Source organism: Anas acuta, chromosome 4, assembly GCF_963932015.1.
Source record: "Anas acuta chromosome 4, bAnaAcu1.1, whole genome shotgun sequence".
NCBI classification, from domain to species: Eukaryota; Metazoa; Chordata; class Aves; order Anseriformes; family Anatidae; genus Anas; species Anas acuta.
The window spans coordinates 10254106-10278820 of NC_088982.1; the positions used below are offsets into that span (position 1 = coordinate 10254106).

The 24715-nt window shown below is 36.6% G+C and overlaps 1 long non-coding RNA gene across 1 annotated transcript in view; it reads right to left on the reverse strand.

Annotated features, from left to right (window-relative positions):
- Window positions 1-5367: 5367 nt before the first annotated feature.
- Window positions 5368-24715, reverse strand: part of LOC137855195 (uncharacterized) — a 45143-nt gene continuing 25795 nt past the window's right edge. Inside the window, exons 2-3 of the long non-coding RNA XR_011095583.1 lie at window positions 15401-15512; window positions 5368-5419 (exon numbers count right to left, since the gene is read on the reverse strand). This is a non-coding gene — a long non-coding RNA (uncharacterized lncRNA). The remainder of the gene's footprint in view (window positions 5420-15400; window positions 15513-24715) is intronic.

Genomic DNA, 24715 nt, shown 5'->3' on the forward strand with positions numbered 1-24715 from the left:
TGTGTCTTGTTTTTTCTGATCCCATCCCTGCACATCTGGACAACATCCCTGTACTCTTTCCAGGCCACATGTCCCTACTTCCACTGCCTATGCACTTCCACCGTGCCTGTTTCCTGTAGAGAGATCTCAAGCTAAACAACTCCTAGGTCTGGTATAACTCTGTTCCTGTGGCCAGACTGAAAACAGCAGCTTCATGTGGGTCTGTATCCTCATGAGATGCATAGGGAGAATGCTGTTCCCACAACTTTTAATTGTTAATCTCCTAGGCAATCTACAAATTCCCCTCCCTGAAATGGATTTGAAGTAGGTATTAAGAGATAGACACACACAGAAAAAAGATCTGAGCTCTGATAGGTAGACAGATAATAAGATCTGGGCTGAGGGCAGAGGAAGGGAAACATCAGAGTTAAGGAGAATGTTATTTCTAATGTTCAACATTATTGAGATTGAGTATATGCATTTCAGACTGTTCTTACACATTTGATTACTTGGACTCTGATACAATTATCTTATTACTTATCCATACTTAGAATGGAGTTGAAATAAGTCTGAGGAAATAATAAAATCAATCAAACAAATGTTTCTTTAAAGTTTATGAGCACAGAAGCAGAATGTACTTGCCTGCCTTTTACCATAATGCATAAAGATGATGAGAAAACAATTATATTTTACTCACCTCACTAAGAAAAATAACGCCCAAAGGATGTGTGTGAATAGGATTTTGCAAAAGTGAAATTAATAAATTAAAGAGTATGACATGAATAGCTGCTCTATTTAATAATGCATGTGAAAAAGAAGAATAAGAGCTTGGTTTTATTGTTTCTACAACATATGAAGCAAAGATAAATAATTTCTCAACCTGGGAAAAGAAGTTATGCTCTTCTCCCTGAAGGCTGATTCTGCCCTCTCTCACATTTGGAAACAGTTCAGCTGAAGTTGATACTTCATAACCTCTGTGAAAATGACAGTGACTGAAACATGAGGTTTTGCTGGTATCAAACATAATTGCAGCAGCAAGTAGAAATAGTAATTGCACAGAATACATTTCCCTAGGAAAAGCAAACGTTTGCATTAGAGTCTGTGGCTGAGTATCTGCACTTTCACCATCCTTTTTTCTGGGTAGGGTAGGTAGTTTACTTGTAACCTGTAGATAACTGAGTACTAAGACTCCCATGTCACTAATGCCTGCTAGGAGAAACTTTCCTATGTTTCTCTTGTGGGGAGAAAATTATAGATATATAAAGGAGACATTAATCCAAAATAGATATGTTCAGCGCATACAGAAACTCTTCTCCCGTCATCCCTAGTTTTGCTCTAGAAATGTGTAACACCAATCCCTGTATGAACATGTCTATGGGAGCTCCACCAGTAATCTGTTGACCCAGGAAGGGCACAGCGTTGCAAACAAGAGGTACTGTCTCCCCAATATTTTCAGGCATCAGTCCAATCAGTCCAAGGAAAACCAGGGGTATTTTATTAGGTTCTCTCAGAAAGTGAAGCCAATTTACTACCTTAAAGTCACAATATAAATACATTCAAATTTATTTATATTCAATTTTATACAACTCTGTTGTCATCAAAAGAGCAATCCAAGGATAGCCCATTAAAGGTAAACCCTCTGAGGTTGTTGACCCAACCTCATTTCTGAGCTTGCTGAAAGCCGTAACAATTTTATCTAGTATTTTTCCACTGTGAAAGTGCCAGTGGGAAATGCCAACACATTGAAATAAGATAATTCAGTATGTTGCTCTCTGCTGAATATCACAGACTGAAATTCTGTCTACGATAAATTCATGTGGAAAACAACAACAAAGAAAACATTAACCAAAACTATCAATACTCTCTAGCATATCCTTATTGTGAAGCCTATAGTAAAACAAACAGCTTGAACTGAATATGTTTTGCAGGTCTAAAAACAGATCTGAATCATAGCAGCCAGTATGTTATATCATCGCTTTACTTTTTATGTCCTTAGATTAGAAAATAATTATGGAAATTTTCAAGTAGTTTCTGCAAATAAGTGTGACAGATACAATGGTTTTGCAGGATCAAACTAGCCCTTTGGCAAAACATACAAGGTCCACAAAGCATGACATAAATTTATTTAAATAAAATTTAACACCATAAATTTTATGTTAATTATTTACTATTTTTCTGATTTTATTTTCTGAAATTCTGAAGTTCCAGCCACATAAGAGTTTATTTCAATAAAATGCCACAAATGCTCAGTAGTTTACAATCAATAATTCAGAAAGTACCCATAGACTGCAATTCGTTCACTTGAACTATTCTATGAATTACTTATGAATAATGAATACATATGGAAAAAAAAAATCTATATACATATGCATCTATTTTCTAACACTGAAACATTCAAGCATTCTCAAAGAGATGACAGTTAAGAATAATATTAAGATGCCAGACTGAGATGTAGCAATCCATTCATCTCTGACTGTAAATTATTACAAGTTATTACAAGTTATTAAATAACAGACAAAAAGCAATGCAAGTGATTTTCAAAATATTATGTATATTGGCCAAACTCTTGAAAATGAATGCATGAATAGAGTTGTCTAGGAGGCTGAATTCAACTTGTTCACTTAAAAGATTTGATCAAGTAATATCAACCTTCATCTGTGGGACTTCAATATCCCATGGCACAAAGACAATATATTGCACAGCTTCACCCATATGGCAAAACACATGTAGCAAGTCAGTTTGGATATGGAAAAAGACAACCAGCAAGTGACTAACCATGACTAGCAATACCTTTTGTTACTGGGAATTTAGGGATGTTGAATTTTATGTCAAATACATGAATGTGCATCTATGGGTGGAGATATCACAGTGGACCATTTGAGAAGAAACAGGATTTCATTTTATTTATTTATTTGTTACTAGTATTATTTTAGGGACAGAGAATGAAAATGGGAACTTCCAGCTATCTATAATGCCAATCAATTACATCTGCCACATGCCACATCCTGGATCCAGATACAAAAAGTCACAGCAATAATAAAATGATTTGTTTAGGGAAAGCTATTTTTCAATGAATCAAATGTTTAGAGATAGTGCCAGGATGACAGTAAGTGAAATGACTGATTTTTCTCCCCAAACAGATGTATAAAAATCCATACATAGTGCAAGTTTACTCCCACCACCCTCCCAGGGCATTTCAGAGTGACTGGAAAGCTGTTACTAGCAACCAAACCAGTAACACCCCAATTTCTCTTGCTTGACATCCCTTCCGGAGCCAGTGTTCAGCTGTACAAAAAAGCTCAGCTTAAATTTAGCTATGGAGACTGTGAAGCATTTGGCTCTGGTTGTGCACTGCAGACATACACAGTTCTGCCTGGGACACGGGTGCTTGAAGTAGAAGAAAAAGAGGTATCTCTACCACCACACCGTACAGCAGCTAGCTATGAAGAACTGCAAGTGCAGGTTTAAGACATAAAAAAAATAACTCTTGAGACAATATGAAAAAGCTTCAAATAAACATCCAAACCCTGAAAGCTTGTTCCAGCCCATTTTGAATCTATGCTCATGTGGCTGCATGCCAGACTTGGTGTTGACTCCTAGCCCTTACACCCTGACTTGCCACAGAAAAATATAAACAACGGGTGTCTAGTTGTAAGCCCTCATTTCAAAGGGCAGGTACAGAGGTTTAAGAATTAAAAACAAATTCATTTTACATAATCTTTGGTGACAGCAGTTCAACTACCTGCAGAGACTGAAGAGGATCTTTCTCTTCTTGGATTAGTTCACAGTGTCAGAAGCCACTTTATTTCTGTCCCTGAGCAGACGGAAATGAGCCACCCTGACACCACCAATACCAGTTAAGTAAGGCTATGTAGTCCAGTTCCTTCACAGAAGGAAAACTTGGGAGAGATTCTCTCTGCACGAGACAGTTGTATGAATAGCTTTTCTTTTACTTTCTGCTCAGTCTGATATATCATTTCAAAAATGATAGGTTCAGATAGTATATTACAAAACACATCAGATCTCTGCCTAGGTGAATATGATTTTAACACAAATATGCAGGATTTATGCCTGTATTAGTAACATCTTTGAATATCATTCCTCTAGATGGCAGCTATGGTGTTATTAAAGTATAATATCTTGGAAGGAAACAGCTCACTCAGGGTTTTCAGAAGTTGCTTAATTTAACTCCTCTTCACAGTCCTCACATTACATTTGCTGAACTAAGAAAAAAAATGTTATGAATGTTATTTCAGAATGCTTAAACTGTAATTATGTTTCTTCTTCAATGGCATCACTTCTACGGAGAGCTCACTAGCTGTTAAGCAAACCTCTTTCTTATTTAAATTTAACTCATCACCATTCCTATGACTAAGTCTAATTCATAGGATTTCTTCCCAGTCAAGCCATGCTTCCATCCTTCGCTTGAAGAAAACTATCTAGAAACAAATATATAAGTAGTGGACTCCTCTTTTGAGGGGCAAAAAGGGTAGTGTTTCTTTGCCTTCACTTTTTAATTTACAATGACATTTCTGTTTGCAGTGTTAAGATTCATCTGTTAGCAAAGACTCAATTCTGAAAGAGCTGGGACAGCCTCTAATTACTGAAGAATAGAAATAAGATCTCAGGGCAGGTTGGGCAGCTCTTTTCTTGCTGTTTCATACTTTATTCCTCAGAGACCAAGAAAAACAAGGATGACGCTATCCATGAGGGTATACACATTCTCCTGGTGAGACCAGGAGAGATGTAGTAGCATCTGTCTATTAGTTTTTTAATGGTTTGTATCCCAGTGTATATTCCACACTCATGTTTCACTGTGCATTCTTACTACAATGTACTTCAGTTTAAATCCCACCTTTCCTACCAATTCATAAGTGAAATTGTAAAACACACAGAAGACAACCATGTCAGGTCATGCAGCAGGTCCATCCAGGCCAGAACCTTGTTTTCAGCACTGACCACTGCTTAAGATGATGTGTAAGCCACAGAGAATTAATAGAGTGCTCCTTTCTCTAACCCTTCTTGCTTTTAGCAGTTAGCATCTTCAAAAGCTCCTTGCAGGTAGCATCTCAATTCCTAAACTGTGCACTGCCATTAGATATATTTCTTTATCTCCTTTTATAACATTTTTTTCTTATTATATCCAACAGTGCAAGAGGAAAAAAAAAAAATCAATACCTGCTGTTGACTAAAAGGACATTTGAAAGATTCCTCTAAAACATGTTCCATCCTCTCATCCTCTAATTGACAAGACTTGAATTCTTCACTGAATAGAATTATATATTTGTGAGTTACAAGCACTGAGTTATTTTAGCTTCATGAAATACACAGAAATGTGAACCCTAAATACTTGTGTGACAAGCCAGTGCTAAGGAAGTCATGTCCTCGCCTGCTGTTGACTCACGCCCATGCTGTGCTTCTCTGGTAGTTGCAAATTATGCTGTAGAAAGAGCATAATAAGAAACAGAATTGAGACAACTGAGAAAAGGCTTCAGTTTTATCCTCCTGGAAAGAAAGCACACTCTCCTTAAAAACTTCCGTGACTTTTGTCTCTGAGTATACCTTTAATACATTATGTTGATGTTGTACAGTGCTAATGAATGAAGTCTGTGCAGTGGGAGAAGAGAAACACACATGAGAAGGAATAAGGAAAGTTCACCTAGGGGAGTATCAGTAAAAGTTCTGAGACACTCCTACAGTACAACACAAAAGTATATGTAATAGTAAGGCAGACTATGCTCTCAGATGTTTAACAATGATAGACACGGTGAGAGTGAAAAAAATGCATAAGCATTACCTGTGAAAAAGACTGTATAATGAGCTCATTGCAATCATGTGCTATTTGATTTGTTGTTTTTAAAACACATCACCTTCTAGTGCTTCACTGTGGCTTTGGCATCACTAACTTTACCTCGAAATTATAGTAGTGATTTCTTGGAAAAAATAATGAAAGCATTTCCAAATTGTGTTATTTCTCCCAGCCAAAACCTTAATAAGTGAGCCAGTGCTCCAACAGTTTTACTCATTTTTGCTGGTAAATGCACATAATTTCTCTATTACACCTATTACCCAATAAACAATTATTTGAATTAGACCAAATTAGACATATTATGATTTTTTTTTCTTTGTTATCTTTGTGATTGTACTGATCATTTGAAAGCTGATTTGAGGCCAGCAGACACCAAACAAATCTCATGCTCCCTCATGCTAAGCTTTGTCTATATTCCAACAATCTACAATAGCCAAATACTTTGAAAAGTACTTGCGACATCAATAACCTCCACTTGAAGGCTTCTATTCACTAGAGTGGAGTCAGAAAGCGCTATTGTGGATGGGAATCAATCTTCTGATGTAGTCACTTAGCAGTTAATATTTTTAAGCACTTTGAAGATGAAAAACACCATGTAAGTGGTAGGACTACAGCTGTTATTCCATAAAGTATGTTCTAGTGGTAGTTCAGCTTTGGCAGTGCTTTTCTTCTATTCCTAATTTAAAGGCTGTCCCTTATCTAGGAAATATATCCTTGGTGTTATAAATGTATTGCCCTTGGAGGGCAATCCATATAACAGGGAGATGGAATCAATAATTTCAGCCTGCTGTTGTGCACCATGAAGCTAATTGGTGAAGATGCAAACTCTTGAGTGTTCTGAAGTTTATTCTTGTCAGTTTAGAAATACTCAGCACCACTTGACATCAAAAGGAATTATGTCCTGTTCAGTCTCATCTCAGCTTTGAATATTTAGGAGACCTGTAAATGCCTTTATGGGGATTGTGCATTTAATTCTCAGATCAAGTAAAAACCTTCTTCAAAGTACTGTGAAAGGCCAAAGAGAAGCACTACAGAGAATGATGGGAGTGTGCAATGGTTCCATTAAAAACATAAAAGTCATGGCACAGAACACAAGCATTATGTCTTTGAAGGTAATTTTCAAAGCAATGGAGAGGTCATTGAGATCACTACAAGCCAAGGCCAGTCAGGTACACTTTTGACTTTGCTGTCTCTTGATATCCTACAAAGCCTGTTAAGCATCATCAGAGCATTGCAAAGAATCTGCATGGTTTGAAAGTTCCCTGACCTTCTGCTTCCTACAAGGTATAAAATTTCACCCCAAATTTTCTACACTCTCTGAAGGTTTAAAAATAGCAAAAAACATCTGGGAAAATTTTCTTCCTGTTTCAAAAGGGAAGCTGACACATATCAGCTGAAGAGACCTGATATCAGAACTGTGAAATGAGACTGACAAAGAGGGAGTCAACACTTGAGATGATGTATGGAAGTGCACTGAGAAATCAGAGTGCACTACAGGGTGGGGGGACACCATCTTTTAATAGAGACTAGTGCTGAGCATGAAAAAATCAAGTGAAGAAGATAAGAAGAAGATAAGATGGGAGCTGCCCATCAGCAGCTCTTCCTGAACCTTGACAAGAAAAAAAGAAAAAAAAAAAAAAAAACACTTATTTTGTGATGAAGACAGCAAAAATATAAAAATATTAATGTTAAAAGGGAAATAAACTGGACACTTAAAAGACAAGTTTCCAACTGCCTTAGAAGTCTCTGCCCATGACATCCAAGTAACTGAGGTGGAGAAAACAAAGAATGGTATGGTGTCATTGCTCTTCAACCCATTGCCGCCCCCACACTGACCTCTGCTCTCTGGTCACTGAAGGAGAAGCAGCAGCTCTTTGATAATGGCCTCATACAGTGGTAGAGACTCTGACACCGAAGAGCCTTCCTGCATTAGGTATGTACATATATATATATACAGAGAGGCTCCATCCCTATGTGCTTTTAAGTTAAATTTGCAATAACTGAAAGCCAGAATGAAGAAGCACAAGGATAGGAGGCTGAGGCAGCAGTGGTGTAACAAACTGCAGTGGTAGCATCCTTCTCGTGCTGTAAACATGCAACACTATGTGATACAACAAATATACCTCTAATAAAGCCTAAAAGTTTCAGTTCATGTGTTCTTTCATTTTCCTCAGCTCTTTTGCACTCATAGTCCTGTGAGATGATGAAGTTTTGCGAGAGCCAAGTGGTCTCACATTCTCTGGCTCTGAATGAGGTATCAAAAAGCCAGGGCCAGTTACTGGGGGCAGAGCCAGAAGGTTATGGGTTGCTGCTTGACCTTATGCAGTTTTAATCTTGTTTTGAGGCAGAATACCAGATTCCATTCATGGTTACTGATAGCACAACTATAGTATTTCAACCACAATGTTTGATCTATTCCACAGTAGGCAGATCTCCTTTTTGCAGAAACCCCAGTTTTAACTGGCAGCCCTGGAGGATGCGCACAGATTGCAGACTACACAACCACATTCTCCACTTGCATTCACTGATTCACTCTTGTCTTTCAGAACTGAGAAGTTCAGAGCAGCAACTCACAGTGAACATGTGATGGAATAAATATGCATACTAAACACATCAGGACAGTCAAAACTAGAAATGCAAAAACACCTTCCTCCACCACACCCTGCTGTGTGTATTGCAGTGACAATAAAAAACACTCTCATTTCAAGAATCAAACTCATGGTGGGATTTGAGACTTCGGTACTCACTCTCAGCTCTTTAGTTATTTTAAGCACTTTTCCTGTGTCTTCCCAAGACTAAGAGAGGCATTTGTGAAGTGGCTTTGAGAGTGCCCATAAAATGCACACCAAAAGAGTGATATGGGAGGTCCGGAAAAGGGCAGGCAGCTCTTGCACCGGTAAGGTAACATCAGTAGCTGAGACAGCTTCTTCATCTACAGCATTTACTGTAGTGAGTGCACATGTGTCTTTGGGGGTTTATACTGCATGCAAACTCCTAAGACTGGCCTTTGCTAGGGAGAGACTATCAAGTGTCCGCTGCTGAGTGCAGTCTTGCTGCTTGGGTACATTTTTCTGTTTGTCTGAATGCAACTTCTACCTCCTATGTTTACATAGCCATTTTATGGAGGAAAGTAAGGGTATTTTTGTTCTGTTTGTAGACAGCATAGTACACTAGGGATTGGGTCAGTTTTTATTTCTTAGTAACCTTACAAAAAGGGCCTCAGATGTCATGCTTATTTTCCAGCATGCTCTAAAGAAAGAGGAAAGTGTGTAATGGAACATTTTTATATTTCATTTGAAGTTTGAGTTTTGCAGCCTGAAAAAAAAAAAAAAAGATAGTAAAACACCATGGGCTGCATTGAATAAGCATTATTCACTTACAGTGAGAATTGATATTCTTTAGTTTCATTAAAATATCTCAGAAGTCCTGCAAATATTTCTCTTGCACCAGATAAGAAGGATGCTGTTTTTCCACATTGCTCTGAAGCACAAAATAATACCTATCTGGACTTCCATGCATTTCCTCCCACTGTTGATAAGTCTGTTGAAAATAATACTACTATTTAACAGCAGCAAAGGCCAATAACCATTGATTTAGCCATATGATTCTAAAACCTATGATAGAGGTAAAACTCATGGGGCAGGGAGGGGAGTGGGTGTGGAGGGTGGGTGGGAATGTTGCTAGACTAACCAGTATAGACAGAAGTTAAAAGTACAAACAACAAAAATGACACAAGCTTTTCTTTAGGTGTGAAGCAGAAGCTGTCTGGCTAAAGACAAGAAAACTGCTGCTTGAAGTTTCTGTTTATAGCACATAGTATAATGCATATAATGGAATATAATGAAATTTCTGAGAGAATGAAGGGTTTTAGTTAAAATGAAATTCTATTGTGTTAAGGAAACTGAATGATTTGAAGAAATGAACAGGTCAGACCAGATGAGCTAATAAATGCTCTATACTTTGAGGATGTGAAACATGACAGAGAATCCAAGAACAAAGAGCTAATTTTTTGGTTACCACATAAACAAACTCAAGACTAATTCATGGAGAAAAAAAAAAAAAAAAAAAAAAAAAAAAGACACACCTAATGTATAAAAGCTAAAAAAGACAAAAAGCAGTTTTTCCTCCTCCACATTGTCATAGGAGAGGAGAGATTGATAGCACCATTATAGCAAACCTCAGGATTGGTAGCTTAGATGTAGGAAAAACAGACACATTTCTGGGCCTGATTCAAGATATAAAGAAGACAGCCTTTTATACTCACTTTTTTCTTTCTTTTTTTTTTTTTTTTTCCTATAAAAAAGTAAAGGTAAAGGTGTTTTTATGCTTCATTTTGTGGTTAGAAGACAATATATTTTTTTTATGTATTTAAATTCTTACTCATTCAAAGTCATGTGCAACACTGGTAAGGGATTAGGACCAGAAAATTTGACAAGATGTGGTGCAACACCAGAATGTAAATTTAAGAAGAAAGAAAAAAAACAATTTATATAGTCACACTGAGTTTTATTCTCAGCCACAAGAGACAATAGCTACTGCATTTTGGTAGAAGAAAAGTATATTTCCATTAAGATCCATGGCTTATTGCATTTGGAGGATATAACTACACAAGCAAATATGGGAATTTACAGACCGCTAGTTTTCTGTCTTGGAACTAAATTCAGATAATCTTAACATGAACTAAGAACGACTCCATAAAAGATCTAGGCATGGAAGATGTCTGTCTTCCTGCAAAAGTTATAAACCCATATGTAGTTTGGTGAATAAATTCGATCTTTATCAAACATTCAAGGCCACATCTCTCTCTGAAGGCACCTTAATGACTGTAGCAAAAGGTTCTCCAGGCTTGACTGTCCTCACAGTAAAAAAAAAAAAAAAAAAAAAAAGTCCTTATGTTTATGTTAACTGTCTTGTTCTCTTGCCATGTGAGAGAGCTTGCCACTGTGAAGAACCTGGCTACATCTTCTCAATAATCTTCTTACAGAAAGACTGCTACTGAGTCCCCATAAAGCCTTCTTATTTCCAGGCTGAACAAACCCAGTCCTCTCAGTTTCAGAGACAGAACATTGAGAAGTGCCAGGACAGGGTGCTACAGTTTTCTACCTACCATTGGCTCCATGCTGTACATGACTCCTTAACCACTACCCTCTAATCCTGACCATCCAAGCCTGATTATCCAACCAGTTGCCTACCTACCCAGTTGCCTACTCACCCAGATTCTGATGTCCCAGCTCTGACACAAGAATATATTTGTTAGCATTGCTAACATCAAGGTAAGTTACATTCACTGTCATTGCCTAGTCCATAAAACTAGTCACTTTATCACAAAGGCAGTCAGGGCAATCAGGCATGATTTAACCTTGGTGAATCCATTCCATCTATTCCAAATCTTCTCGTTCTTCTCTCATCTGTATTCATAGCCGAAAGTTCAGTGCAACACAGATCTGGCAGTGCTGATTGTAGAGCTGTAATAACTAGCTCTCTGCTCATGATTCTAAACTTTCACAGTTTCTTTCCAAGAAGGCTAGCTCTCTTCTAGCATTTCAAAGAAATCTATCTGACTCATGCCTGTTGAGCCTACTGTGTGGATTGCCTTGGGCTGCCTGGGTGCCTTGGTTTCCCTGTATCTTAGTTATTCATCCAGCAGCACTTCAAAACACCCCATGAAGATGGACCACTATGTTCAGGACTCTGAGGCTTTCTGTTTGCAGTAGTCATAACAATATAAGCAAGGCAGAATCTTATTTCTTTCCCCTCTTCCCTAATTGTAAATGAAGACTACGTTGAAATATTTAAGTCCATTTCATTTTGAATCTATCTACTTTCTGTTATGGTCCCTACTCATAGATATTACAATACCTCAAACAACTGCTTACCTTTGAGACAATGTTTATTTGATGTTTAATGTTTCCCTCAGTCTAAGCCCTCGCCTAGTCACCATGAGAATAACTGACCTACACACACCAAAGCAGACAAGCTACCTTCAAGACTTTAGCTCTCTGTTTGTCTTAAAATTGTAACTATTATTCCACGTCTGAATTTTATAAAATAGGTTTCTTATTTTTTTCCATGGATCAATGTTCAATTCCTTGAAATAATAACAAAAAGAATGAAACGTCTTCTCAACTACAGATGAAAAGAAAGTTATTTGAGAAGACAAAGTATACCATAGCTTTGTAACGACTTTCTGACTCTATTTTTGGTGTAATATTTGAGACTTCCTAAGACATTATATTATTCAGAAGATGCAAATTAAATCAAAGTTTAAAAGCGTAAATTGGAAAACAGAATTTCAGCTGTAGAAAAGACGAGAGAAAAAGGAAACACTTCCTTACTGTGCTGGTGACAGGGCATTGGGACAGGCTGCCAGAGAGATGGTGGAGTGAGCCTCCTTGGACATATTTAAAAGCCACCTGGACATGGTCCTGGGCAATCTGCTCTTTGTGGCCCTGCTTGAGAAAAGATGCTGATTTGTGGCAAGAGGTGGATTGACATTTTGACACTTAACACCTAGAGCACAGTCCCCCTCCAGTGACTCTTGTGAACCATGGCAGATGAGAAGCTTTAATCTAATGTGTAGCTTTTTTGACTCCTCTTACCATGAGTTGTCTCCTAGCACAAAGTAAGCCAGTCAATCACCCACAAAAATATCTGTTGGGTGGTACCTCTGACCTTGCTCTTCTTATCTATCTTTTCTCTTTTACCACATTGCAAGCTATGCTCAGTCACAACTTAACCTGCACCAGATCTGGCAGCTGCTGGATGCTTCTAAGGACAGATTCAGCTCAGCAGCTGAGCAGAAAAAACAAACAAAAAAGATAATGTTTCTACTGGGTTAATGAACCAAACTGGCACACGAGAAGGTGTGACAAGTTCTGGGGTCACTGGAAAGATGGTGGCAGAATCACACAGGTTGGAGCAGAGAAGGACTGAGCAAGTGCTGACAGTCAGATCAGATCAGCTAGTAATGAAACAGTAGCCACGTTGTGCTTTCTCACAATGTATTAGTTAACTTGACTTTGGGAGCTTCTCTCCAGGTGATAATGTAGCTTTATTTTATTTTACTGTAAGCCACGAATGCCCCTCAAAGCAAACACCAAGAGGCCTAGAGCTTTGTGTATCAAAACAAATTTTCAGAGTTATTACTCAGAAGCAAATAAGAGCATAACCCCAATTTTAGGACTGTACAAAAGCATAGCTGCTGGTATGCAAAAAAGCAAGTATATTTAAATAATAAAAAAAAAAAAGAACCACACTCTGTTCACCTTTTTTCTTATTGAACTATGACAAAACATATCAGATTGTACTGACAGATAATGAAGGTAGATAAAAACAAACTTTTCCCAAAGATCTCACCAGCCTTTATTCTAAGAATATGGTCTCATAACAGTTTTACACATTCATATAGGAGGAAACGGCTAAAACATATAGTGATAATGCCCTCTTCAAGGTTTCCAGTCATCATGTTCTAGTACCACTGCACACATGCACCACAACCACATGGTCTCTGAAAATCCTATCTCTTCAGGGGCACAAACATAGGAACAGCAGTGCTTGAGTCAACATGCAGATGGAATTTGAAAGCAGCTTCTTACAGTACCCAATTTCAGTTCATCATCAATGCTAGGAAAACACAAGAGCATGGAGGACAAATCCCAACACTGACACTAGTGGATAATCACCAACTGCTATTTCTTGTCCTCTGAGCTGTATAGAGTACTTACAGAAATATCATATTTTTTATCTCTTAAAAATTTCTGCATTTTGTATCAAAAACTAATAATAATGAGTCAAGTAGACTGATGAAATGCTTTAAATTTTATTATTATTATTATTTTATTTTATTTTTAAATCCAAGCACATTTACTCAGTCTCACACAAAGTCTGTGGTTGAGCAAATAGTTTGAGACAAGTCCTCCCTCAGACAGGCACAGCAGCTTTTATTTGGGCCTGAATAGAATTGATCCCTGGCAGTTATAATGATAGAAGTGCTGACTAAGTGGAAACAAGAAATGCTCTCTGATTTCTGAAGTTTTGGATAGAAAATCTTTTCATCTTCACACTCTGATGTAACAGTTTTATTTCTTGTCTTTTTAAAGTAGAGCAGTGATGAGTTCTGTGTTTTCAAATCCAAAAAGACCAACCAAGAGAAAATGTATATATGGGCGATAAAAATGTAATCCAGTATTCTCAGAGGCAGGAGATTTTTTCCACCAGGTATTTAATAGACGAGATTTATTCTTACTGCCACATGCATATACAATGATAGTACCAGAAATGGTTTAAGAGGAGAGAGAAGCTTGGGAATGTAAAGCATCCTATGGCTTTATTCTTCCCATCTGGTATCACTATAAGCATGAATTGGAGTTTCTTGAGCTTTAAGTTTCTGCCAAGATCTCAAGGGGATTTATAGCCTGCGATCATATTAGAAAAACAACCAACAACATAAGGAAGAGGGAAATTATGTCCTTTGCATGCATTAGCTGTTCACTTTATTTACACAATGAATGAAACAGAAGGAATAAATAGACACTGAACAGAGTAAACATTTATTGAAAACGAATTTGTATCTATATAATAAGATATGCTACATATTCCATTTGGTTGTACTATGAATAAGTAGTTGAACTGATTATTAATAAAATTAAATCAGACAGTTTGAATCTGCATTTCCCCACAAGAAACAGAACTGGGGAAAAAACAGTACTGTTTATACAAATCAAGCAGACACACTCCTAAAGACCAGACTTCCTACATTTAAAATATCTTCCACAAAAATTGAGAAGTGCACACTGAATATCATGCTATTCTGCAGGAAAATTACAATAAAATTTACAAGACTATAACAAATCTAGAGGACAAAACACTACTCTACAAAAATCTCTTCAAATCAAGTGCTACTGATAATGTTACAGCTTAGACAATGAATCAAAAAAGAGGTGGAGAAAGCAAAGACCTGGGAGAATAAAAGCAAAGACCTGGGAGAATAAAGGAGCCAACCCATTCAAAAACAAACAAACAAACAAACAAACAAACAAAAAAAACTTACCGTCTTAGTTACTAGACATTTCCATTCTCTAGCAGAGGAAAGAAAACTAAGAATTCTTTTAGTTGTAGTTAACATCAATAAGACAAGCATACTTCAATTTTTTATTTTTATTTTTATATAGCTTCTTTCCTAGTTCTCATCAGTTGCTTGTAATATATGTAATATCTTTTGTCAGAAAAATTCTTTTTAAGGTGAACACTGAAACACTTTGTTGAGTGTGGGTGATGATATCTTTCCTACTGAATAAATAGGATAAGATAATATGTCTAAGATGTAAGACACCACCTCTACATTTTTTTCAGCCAAAACTATTGGAGGGGAAGGGTCATGGAGCTGATGTCCATCAACAGCGATCATAATGATGTCCATCCAGCTATCATAAAAGATTGCACAGCTTCTCATTCTGGTGACTTAGGAAATCACCAGATTTCCTAAATTAGGTGGGAGACATTCTGATTTACAACCTCTACTCCAAACATGCTGTTGTGCAAATGTGAAACATAAATAAAGCAAAACAGAATAGCAACACATCTAAACAGTCCATAACCAAAAAGCTCAAATACCTCTTATTTGGAACTTCAGCTGTTGCCTGTAAGTTGTTCATGAACTCCTCACTCAAAGTTTTCCATCAAATCCTCAGTTCCAAATGCTTGTTGTTTGAGATATGTCTACTGACTGTGAAAAAAAAAAAAAAGAAAAAAAAGACAGTTTTGTGAGAACATGTCATTTCTGTCAACACTTGAAAGTGATTCTAGATGAACTCTAAACTCTATTTCCAATTCTATAGTGATTAGAAAAGTTCAGATTTTTTTTTTTTTATTTTATTTTTTTCTGATGTGAGTGTTTTACTACCACTTATAAAAGCTGAAGTCAGAAATGGGTTCCACAGAACCAAAGTCTATTTCTTCCAGGTAACATGACTCACTTTTGAGCTCAGACTCTAAGTTCCAGCTCAAGCTAGTATTGTGAAACACCCAACAAGACACAAAGAATAATCTAGAGTCAGGACTGCCTGAAAAGCACAACTAAAAGTACTAGGAGTTCCTAGAAGAAACATTACATAGGCATTCAGTGTTTGTTAAAATTAAATAAAGCAACATCTTAAGATGTTGCATAGGATAATGTTAATGAGTCGAATTAAAATTTTGAACAGGACGTCTTGTTTTTGTCCAGATGGCAACAGGAGTCTCTCTTGTAAGGATCTTTGGATTATGTGAGACTCTTTGAACCACTGCTTTCCCGAACCTTTGTAATCCAACTGGCCCATGGTCCTGAGTAACCATCCCAGCATATGCTGGATTCACTACTACAGATCACTGTAACTAAATGCAGAAGACTATGTTCTACATGATCATTTTTTCATCTGCAGAAGGAGCTTCTATTCATTTGAAAGGATCTTATCTATTTATTATTTGATCAATTTTGCAGCAGAAGCCTCTAGTGGAGTCAAGTCTGTGGGTGGAAGAACCAGATTGTCCTTCTAGGAGCTTAATCAAAAAACTCAAGTACAGAAATTGACCTAGATACAGTAGAATCTGTCTGGAAGGAGTCTTCAGGTTGTTATGACATTCCCAGCTAGAGATTGTACCAATTAATCAAATAATTTGTTGAGAAGATGAAGTAAGGTGATTGACTGAACAGATAGTAAAGTTGATCCATCTTCTCAAACCTGTCAGTTATCTCAACTGTGCTTGTGGGAAACCCCGGAGTTCTTCAGCCAGCCAAGGAGTTTATGATAGAAGTGTACTGGTTATTCATACAGGCACAGCCTTGGCACTCAGCTTCATTATAACTTAAAGACGAACCTGAGTTTCATACTTAAAACTCATTTAAGTTTTGTAGCTATTAACACAGGAACAAATTCGTTTTTCTCACAATTTCTATTCTCTTCTTAAGAGAATAACTGTACTATTTCTATGCCCTAAATGGGTTATACAGATCAAAAATATTTGTAAACCACTTTTGTTATTATTAAAAGTTGAACTCTGATTTAACTCCACAGTTCTGTAAACAACACAAGAATCATATTTCTAATCCCTCATTGCTGTGTATTAAAAAGCGGTCTAAAAAGGGATGGGAGCCAGCCGGGGTGGGAGACCAGCTCAACTTCTCACAGAAATTCTCTGCACTTTGTTTGGGATCAAATATTATGTCTGGTTCTAAAGATTAGTCCTTTTATAATAATCCTTTTCATGCTTAAAACAAGAAAAACTGAATAAGAGATGAAATTTACGAAAAATATTAACCATGTGGCAGTAATTGAGCTGCTCTCCTCTATTACATTTGCTGCATCAATCCACATATTTATGAGACTAGAAATACTTTTTTCATAGTGTATATGTACATTGCAAGGTAGATTAAAAATGGATTAGAAACCATACTATTTCATAAGAAAGGTTAGAGTACAGTTATGTCTTAATTCCTTTACATTAAACTTAACTTTGACTGTGCCCCATAACCTGAACATGATGAACGACAAGAAATACCTTTTGGAGGGCTAAGACTGCTCTTGTTCTGATTTTCTGGTGTAACTTTTGCTTGTCATTGCAGTTCAAAAGTAGCTTCACATTCTTTACCTTGCACAAAATGCAGTAATGATGTAGAAAAGTATCTCAATAGGTGACACACTTGCCTCCTCTTTATTCTGATATTGATGGCACATGGGGGCATACATGCCCATACTTTGTCCATGTACTATACAGGGAATAAACACATCTGGCTGGCATTGCCCCAATGTCAAGGGCTCGCATGATCCTGGAGACATACTGTGCCAGAAGTCAGTAATCAGACAATCATGTTTTGTGCAAAACACTCTTTCCTCAAAACATAAAGCCTATAAAGAGGTGGGACAGCATAAGATCATGGTTTTACAGACTTGATTTCAGCTGTGGCCCCATGAAGACTGAATACATCTGCACCACAGTGAAGGCAATGTGGTTGTGGACCTGCTTTTAGAAACCTGCACCTGTGGCAAGGCAGTCCTGCTTTAAACCTTCCTGTAAATCCAGTCCCTTGTGTTTCAGGTGGCATAATCTGCTTCTGGAGAAAAAGAGGAATCTCTGTATTTCTCAGCCCTGGCACTTTAAAATCAGAGCTGCAGGACACAGTATGGGAAGATCAGTCCCACTGCTTATGATCAAAGAATGTTTAATCTTTTCTCCAGATGACTGCATGCTTTCCCTTCTCCCTCCCCTCCTTCCTTTCACTAACCTCATTCCCAAACCCCCCAAATCTGAAACGGAATGTAGAATTTTATGTTTTTACACCAAGCATGCTCACATGGCTAACTCCCTCAAATATTTAAGATAACATAAAATAATAATAATAATAATAATTATGCCTTTAAGAAATGTTCACAGCACACCGTAAAAAAAAAAAAAAAAAAAAAAAAAAAAAGCAAAAAATCAAAAGGCCAATAACTGTGATAAATTTACAGAGAATCTCCTGTCACAGTAATTGATGATTTGCCCAGCAAACCACATGAGTTAGGATATTCCAACTCACCTATTATCATTCCTGAATCATAGTAGTTAAACAAACACAAATTTAGGTAGATCTTCATTGCTCCTACTTTACATGCATAAACAAGCATTTTCAGATGGTGATAGGTTTCCCACATATCAGAAGATGGGATAAAATGACATTCACTGCCTTTTCAGTTTGGGTTTCCTATAGTATTCTGCAGTCTTCCTTGAGCAATACATCAGTAGTCTCATTAAAATGCAAGCCAATTTATTATTAGATCTAACAGACATTTTATTCATGTGTAAATGACAGGATAATAGAACAGTTGTTTGACAGCTTGCTGAGAAAATTGTAGCTTTCATCGTCTTAGATGATAAATTTTTCCTAAAATAAAATGAACACCCATGGAAGAAATTAGAGTGAGGGTTTTAGACAAAGAAAAGAATATGACAACTATTCTACTTAACTGAATCAATTTCTGTGATCTCATGAGAGTCAAAAATACTTTGGTTTAGAACAAGCCAAATTCAGATATCACTTGCCAAGCTAAATTTTAGAAGTGAGAAAAATACTTGGAGAATTTAAAAGGAAAAGTAGTACACTCACTTACATATCCTGAAAGCTTATTAGCTTACTGAAAACAATCAATTTTATACCTTTTTTGTAGTCCCCATATTTCAGAAATCTCACATACACTATTATTTTTTTTTTTTGGCAATTTGATTGCAAGACTATTAAGGCCGCTAAGCAACATCTTGTATTTGTTGCAGAATTCTGTCTTGGGTCTAAGGAGAAATACTACTCAAAAAAAAAAAAAATTATATAAGTGGCTTTAAATATTTTTACTAGAGAGCATATTAGAGAGCACAAGGAAATGACAAGACATCCCAGAGGATTTGAAAAATAAAGTGCTAACTAACATGGAAAGTTCAAGCTTCTCTTTGTGGCAAGAACATTACTGGAAAGTTCTCTTTTCACATGTCAGTCTTGGCATGAAGAATAGAAAACATAAGCATTTTAACAGCTGCCAAATGCAAGTATGAGGCTCAAGTGATTTGTTCACAGTAAAGAAAAAAATGTTTGACCTTAAGTCATTACATTCCCAAACAAATGCTCATTTTGCATTTAGGTTGAATAAACTATGAAAAACAATAGCTTCCTCAAGTGCTCTACATCAGAAACAATTCAATCTGTTCAACTTTTCAATTTGTAAAGATGTAGAAAATAAAACAATTACCCACATCAAGCTCAGGATCCTTAAAACACCCCAGATTTTACCCTGTTTTAGGGAGTTCTGAGTTGCTGTCAGCCAAATGACCACCAACCTTTTCTTTGCCCAAGATTTATTGCAAAATACTACCACCATTGCAAATGTGAAATTATGACATATCCCATGCATGTCAGAAATTTAGGACATTTTTCTAAGATCTTGTAAGAGATTTTTGTAGTCCCCAAACACAGAAATCTTTCTCCCAAAAGAGAATAAACATTATTTTACAGTTAATCTATTTCATTTTAGTATATTTATATTGGTCCATTTTAATTAAGCAAAAATTATTGATTTGTATGAATATTACTTCCTCAGACCAAAAATTTCTGACCAAATTTAGGACGCCTAAATTTATACATTTATATATTTATAAATGTCTAACCTTCTCCCTGTTTTGATTTTATCTTTGTCTTGGTGATTACATTTTTGTTCCGGACATTGCTCAGGACTCATAAGTTTCTACTCCAGAAATGAGCAGAGTAGGACAAAGGGCATGACAAAATTTTCATTTGTCAGACAAAGTACACCTACAGAAAGATAATCAGAACCTTCAGAAAGTAAAATCACTGCTGCTTTCATTTCAAAACATAAATAGGAGGCAGTTGCTGCTATTGTTAGCAGTGTAGTAATGAGCCTAAATGCTGTTTAGACCAGTTCCGTCTAAATGAGATTAAGTTTCCGTCATTATATTCTCTCCAGTTGACATCTGAAAAAGACTTAAATTCTACCAAAAGGCAGAGGTTAGCTGAAACAATGCTTTTGTGACACTTTGCATCTGTTGCTGCATTTCAAAGTTTCACTCCACTTAAGATTTGTAAAGAAGCTGAAATTTTGTGTTCCCACAGAACTAATTTCCAGAAAGCTGACTGAGAAATGATGCAGAACTTTCTTAGTGTGTGGCAAAGAGTATGTCTTCAATGTTTTTCTACATCAGGGAAGAAGTTAATAATCCAAAGGTGGGGGAGGAGGGGGGAACAAGTCTAAAGAAAGGTATGACACTGAACAAGTGAGACAATTTTGCAAAAAGTAAAGAACATTCCACCCCACATACTCCCCACTCCCCATATACTGGAATTACTTTTCCTATCTGGGAGAGCAAACACTGCATTTTTCATGTCTAATTTTGTCTTTTCTCCTATTGGCTTTGCTAACCAAGAATGTTACCCATTTCAAACAGCAGATATTTCTTCAACCTGTTAATCATTTCTGACTTGCAGGTGGTCTATTATAGATTTCAGTATCTTCTAATGTTTAAAATTCAAATATATAATGGATGTTCTTTGGCAGGCTAAGGGACTCCGAAATACTGCATATATTTGTATGTTTATTTGAAACATTAAAAGAACAAATACTCACTTGTCTTCCAAAATCTGTGTTTAGACTGAGAAATTTCAGATTTGAAGACATCTCAGTTCCTCATTCCAAGATATGAGAGTATACTTTTCTTCTCTGAGAACTGACAACACAATCAAAACCAGTCCTAGAAATAACGTTGTGTCACAGATTTAGCTATGGATAACTGGTCTGTAAACAATAAACAGTCTAGAGATACAAGATCAGAACTACCCTCCTCCTGAAGTAGTTAGAAGCCTTCACCTTGAACTAGGTTGAGAGCTGTCTGCATTGCAAGCCAGCTAATAGTATGGAATTGCTATTTGCATCACAGTAACTTTTCAAAACTCTGCTGGATTCTGTACAGATAAGTAGAGAAACACAGTCTCTATCATAAATATATTTAGAGACTGAACAAACAGCTCTAAAACCTAAGGGGAAAGGTGGCAGATGAAGGTTATGACTGTCCTTAACTATAGTTCTTATTACACAGCTCATTACAGCTAACTGGGATTCAGCTCAGGTGAGACCTTCATGTGCAGAAGCACCTTCTCCCATTGTCACGGCACATCATTCTTGAAGATACTGCTGTCCCAGTCACACACTGTGGTAAACCAAAATGCAGTTTTAACAGAGGGTTGGAGGTTTGAGCAGCCAAAGGAAGAAGTGCTCAAAAATGCACCACACATTTTTGTTGAGAAAGTCAAATGACAAAAGATTCTCCACAGTAAATATTATTGCTAGCAGGCTGCTGTTCAAAAAGTCTTTTCAAATCAGCAAAACATAGCTCCAAAACTGCTTAACCACAACAGATTATAAACAACTTTGCTCAACTACAATTTATCTTCTTCAGACAGAAAATGGGCATGAGTTTAAGAGATATATGTACAGACAACTCTGAAATACAGGTTGCAACCTCTTCGATTTAGCAGTACAAAGGAGTATTAGATGAATTCAAATTTCATGCTAATTTAAGTTATTTTGGTTTAAAAAATAATTTGTTTCTATCATAAGCTATCAGTAAGAGCAGTGTTCAGAGGCTAGGGAAGGAAAACAATTTGTATAGCTGCCGTAGCCATTTGCAGGAGGAGGGGATAGGGATATCTAAACAGAAATGGGAATGTAAATGTTTCATCTGTCATGTATGGATATTTAAATAAAAATGGCAACACCACAATTAGGAATTGGAAAACACAGCACTGATATAAGTGCTGGATGAAAACTGCACAAATCCATATCAGTTCTGGGAGGAAGCTTCTTGAAGTGATACAATTCCTCAGGATAGGGCAGATTGCGTCTCTACTTGTTGACGCTCTTCTCTCCTTCTCTCCACTAGGAGAACAAGATATGGGCTTTGTGTGCAAGATCTCAAAATTATTATATTAATTATCGTGTTAAATTAACTCGGGGCTGACATTTTGATGTCTTCTCTTGGAATCCATTAATTTGGTAGCAGATTTGCCTCTTATAAGAGGAATAAATACTAGTATTCATGTAGACAAAAAATAATCTTATATTCACTGGTATATGCTGGTAGGCACCAGTCTATGCCTTTGTATAAGAAAACATAATAGTAGACAACTGAATAGAAATTCTTCTGAACTATAATTCTTCTATAATTCTATAATTCGACCTTCAGGGTTGAATTATATGGACTGCAAGAGATCCATGAATAATGTGGCCCCCAGGCTGAAGAATCTTTTGAAGTTTCCTGTTACACTACTGGTCTATCAGTTCACAGTAAAGAGGGAGAACAATTGCATTAGTACTTTCAGAACTTCCTTGTCTTGTCCTCCTAAAAATGACGCTAACCCACTGCATGGAGAAAACCATACCTCAGAGAAATGGTAACACTTCAGCTAGAAGTAACTTGGCTGAATTAAATTTTCAGAAACAGGCACTCTTGACAGAGGAAGGTGTTCATGCCTTCTAACTCACTACAGGATTTTTATCACTTCAGAAAAAGTGGTCTTCTGGAGAAGTTTCTTCCTCATCCTCAACTCTGGAAGACTGACAGTGATATGGCATGGCATGGATACCACTACTTGCCTTAAATATCCTAGGATGGGTATCTCTTTCCTTCTGGGTGCTATGGATCCAGAGATCCTCCCTACAAGTCTAAGATCATGAAAGACATTACTAGACAAATATCTAAAAGCAGTTTGTAGGCATATAACGATAATTTTGGACAGAACTATTAAAGAAAATTGGGAAGGGGAAAGTAGGATAACAGGGCTAGAAAATCAAGCCCTGTTATAGGTTAGGAACTGGTTAAAAGCCAGAGAAAAGAAAATAACAATTTTGTTATGGGAAAATACTGCCAAAAAACATAGTTGTGAATAGATATTCAGATCAACATTGGTCTACTTCAGTTCTGTGAAGTAAACAGAGGAGAGATATGAGGCAGAGAAAAAAAAAATACCATGCTGATGACACAGGTCATAGTAAGGTTATAAAGAAGGCCAAAATAAACTGGGGCAATGAAAAATTAAAACAGGAGAACAAAATGTTAAGTGAGAAAAACAACCCACATACCGTTAATTTCTGATCAACATTTTACATTTCAGTGAAAAGACATGCATTATCACTGCAGCTCACTAAGAGGTGCTTGTTTAAACTGTCAAAAATAGTCTTCATTAAGAAGGGAAAACTGAAAATACAATGATGTCTTTACATCAAATCATGATATTGAACACTATTCAAAAACTATATTTGGCTTATTATTTCATGTCTAAGAAAATCAACAAAATAAGGTCTAAGAAAGAGAGGTCTTGGGACAGCTGACAGGTCCAGAATTCCTGTTTGAATGTTGTAGCTCACAAGAAGCCTGTTTTCGCACAATGCTTTCAAATAAAAACATTCATTAGTTTTCTAGACTGTTTTTCCATGTTAGGCTCTTCTAGACTCAGCAGGAAGGCAACAAACAATGAAACCGATCTCAAAGCTGCAAGGTGAAACAAGGAAAGACAATGTCTGTCTGAGCTGTACAAATGTATATTTATCCATAAAATAACAAGTTCAGTTTCTTTAGCAATTTCCGCAGCCATTTTCATCATTTTTATGCACATAAATTTATGTTCATAGAAAGAAAATTTTTCAAAGAAGCTAAGCATTTGAGGGGAAAAAAATCAACAAGAAGAAAAACAAACATTTAAAATTCAGAAACATGAAAACGAATTCAGAAACACATACTCAAATAATTTTGCCCATTGCAGAAAGGCATTAACTTAAGACAAAACCAGGCAATCACAAACAAACAAACAAAAAAAAATCCTTTATCCAGTATCTGGACACTTGGTGAATATTTTAGTTCTGAGATTCTTCACCATATAAATTTTACCATCTGTTACTCTCCTTATTCCATGAGGAAAAGAAAAAATGCTCCAGGAAAGTCATTTTACTCAGTCAATTGTAATGTCTGGGGAGAAAGAAAAAAATGTAATAAATCAGAAAATAAACCCACAGTCATAATGATGAAAGAACACCCAGCCTTTTTGCTAAGTTTGCTCAAAACACCCCTTGATGTTCTTTGTTTCCATCCTAATAGGATGAATACAGTCAAGTAGCTAAGTAGTGCTTAGTATATCACACACACATTCATTTCTGTCTTCAAACACACCAACCTCATCTTTGACAGGCATCCCAGATATAACAGGCTACAATAATGTGCAGAAACAATCTTCTGTTTGACGTTGTTTAACTCGGTGGTAGGATATTTGATTACTCATTGTGCTGAGAGGAGGAGGGGAAGAACAACTCTGTTAACAGGGGCATTCACTTAGGAGATGACCGTTTGGTCTCAACAGTGTAA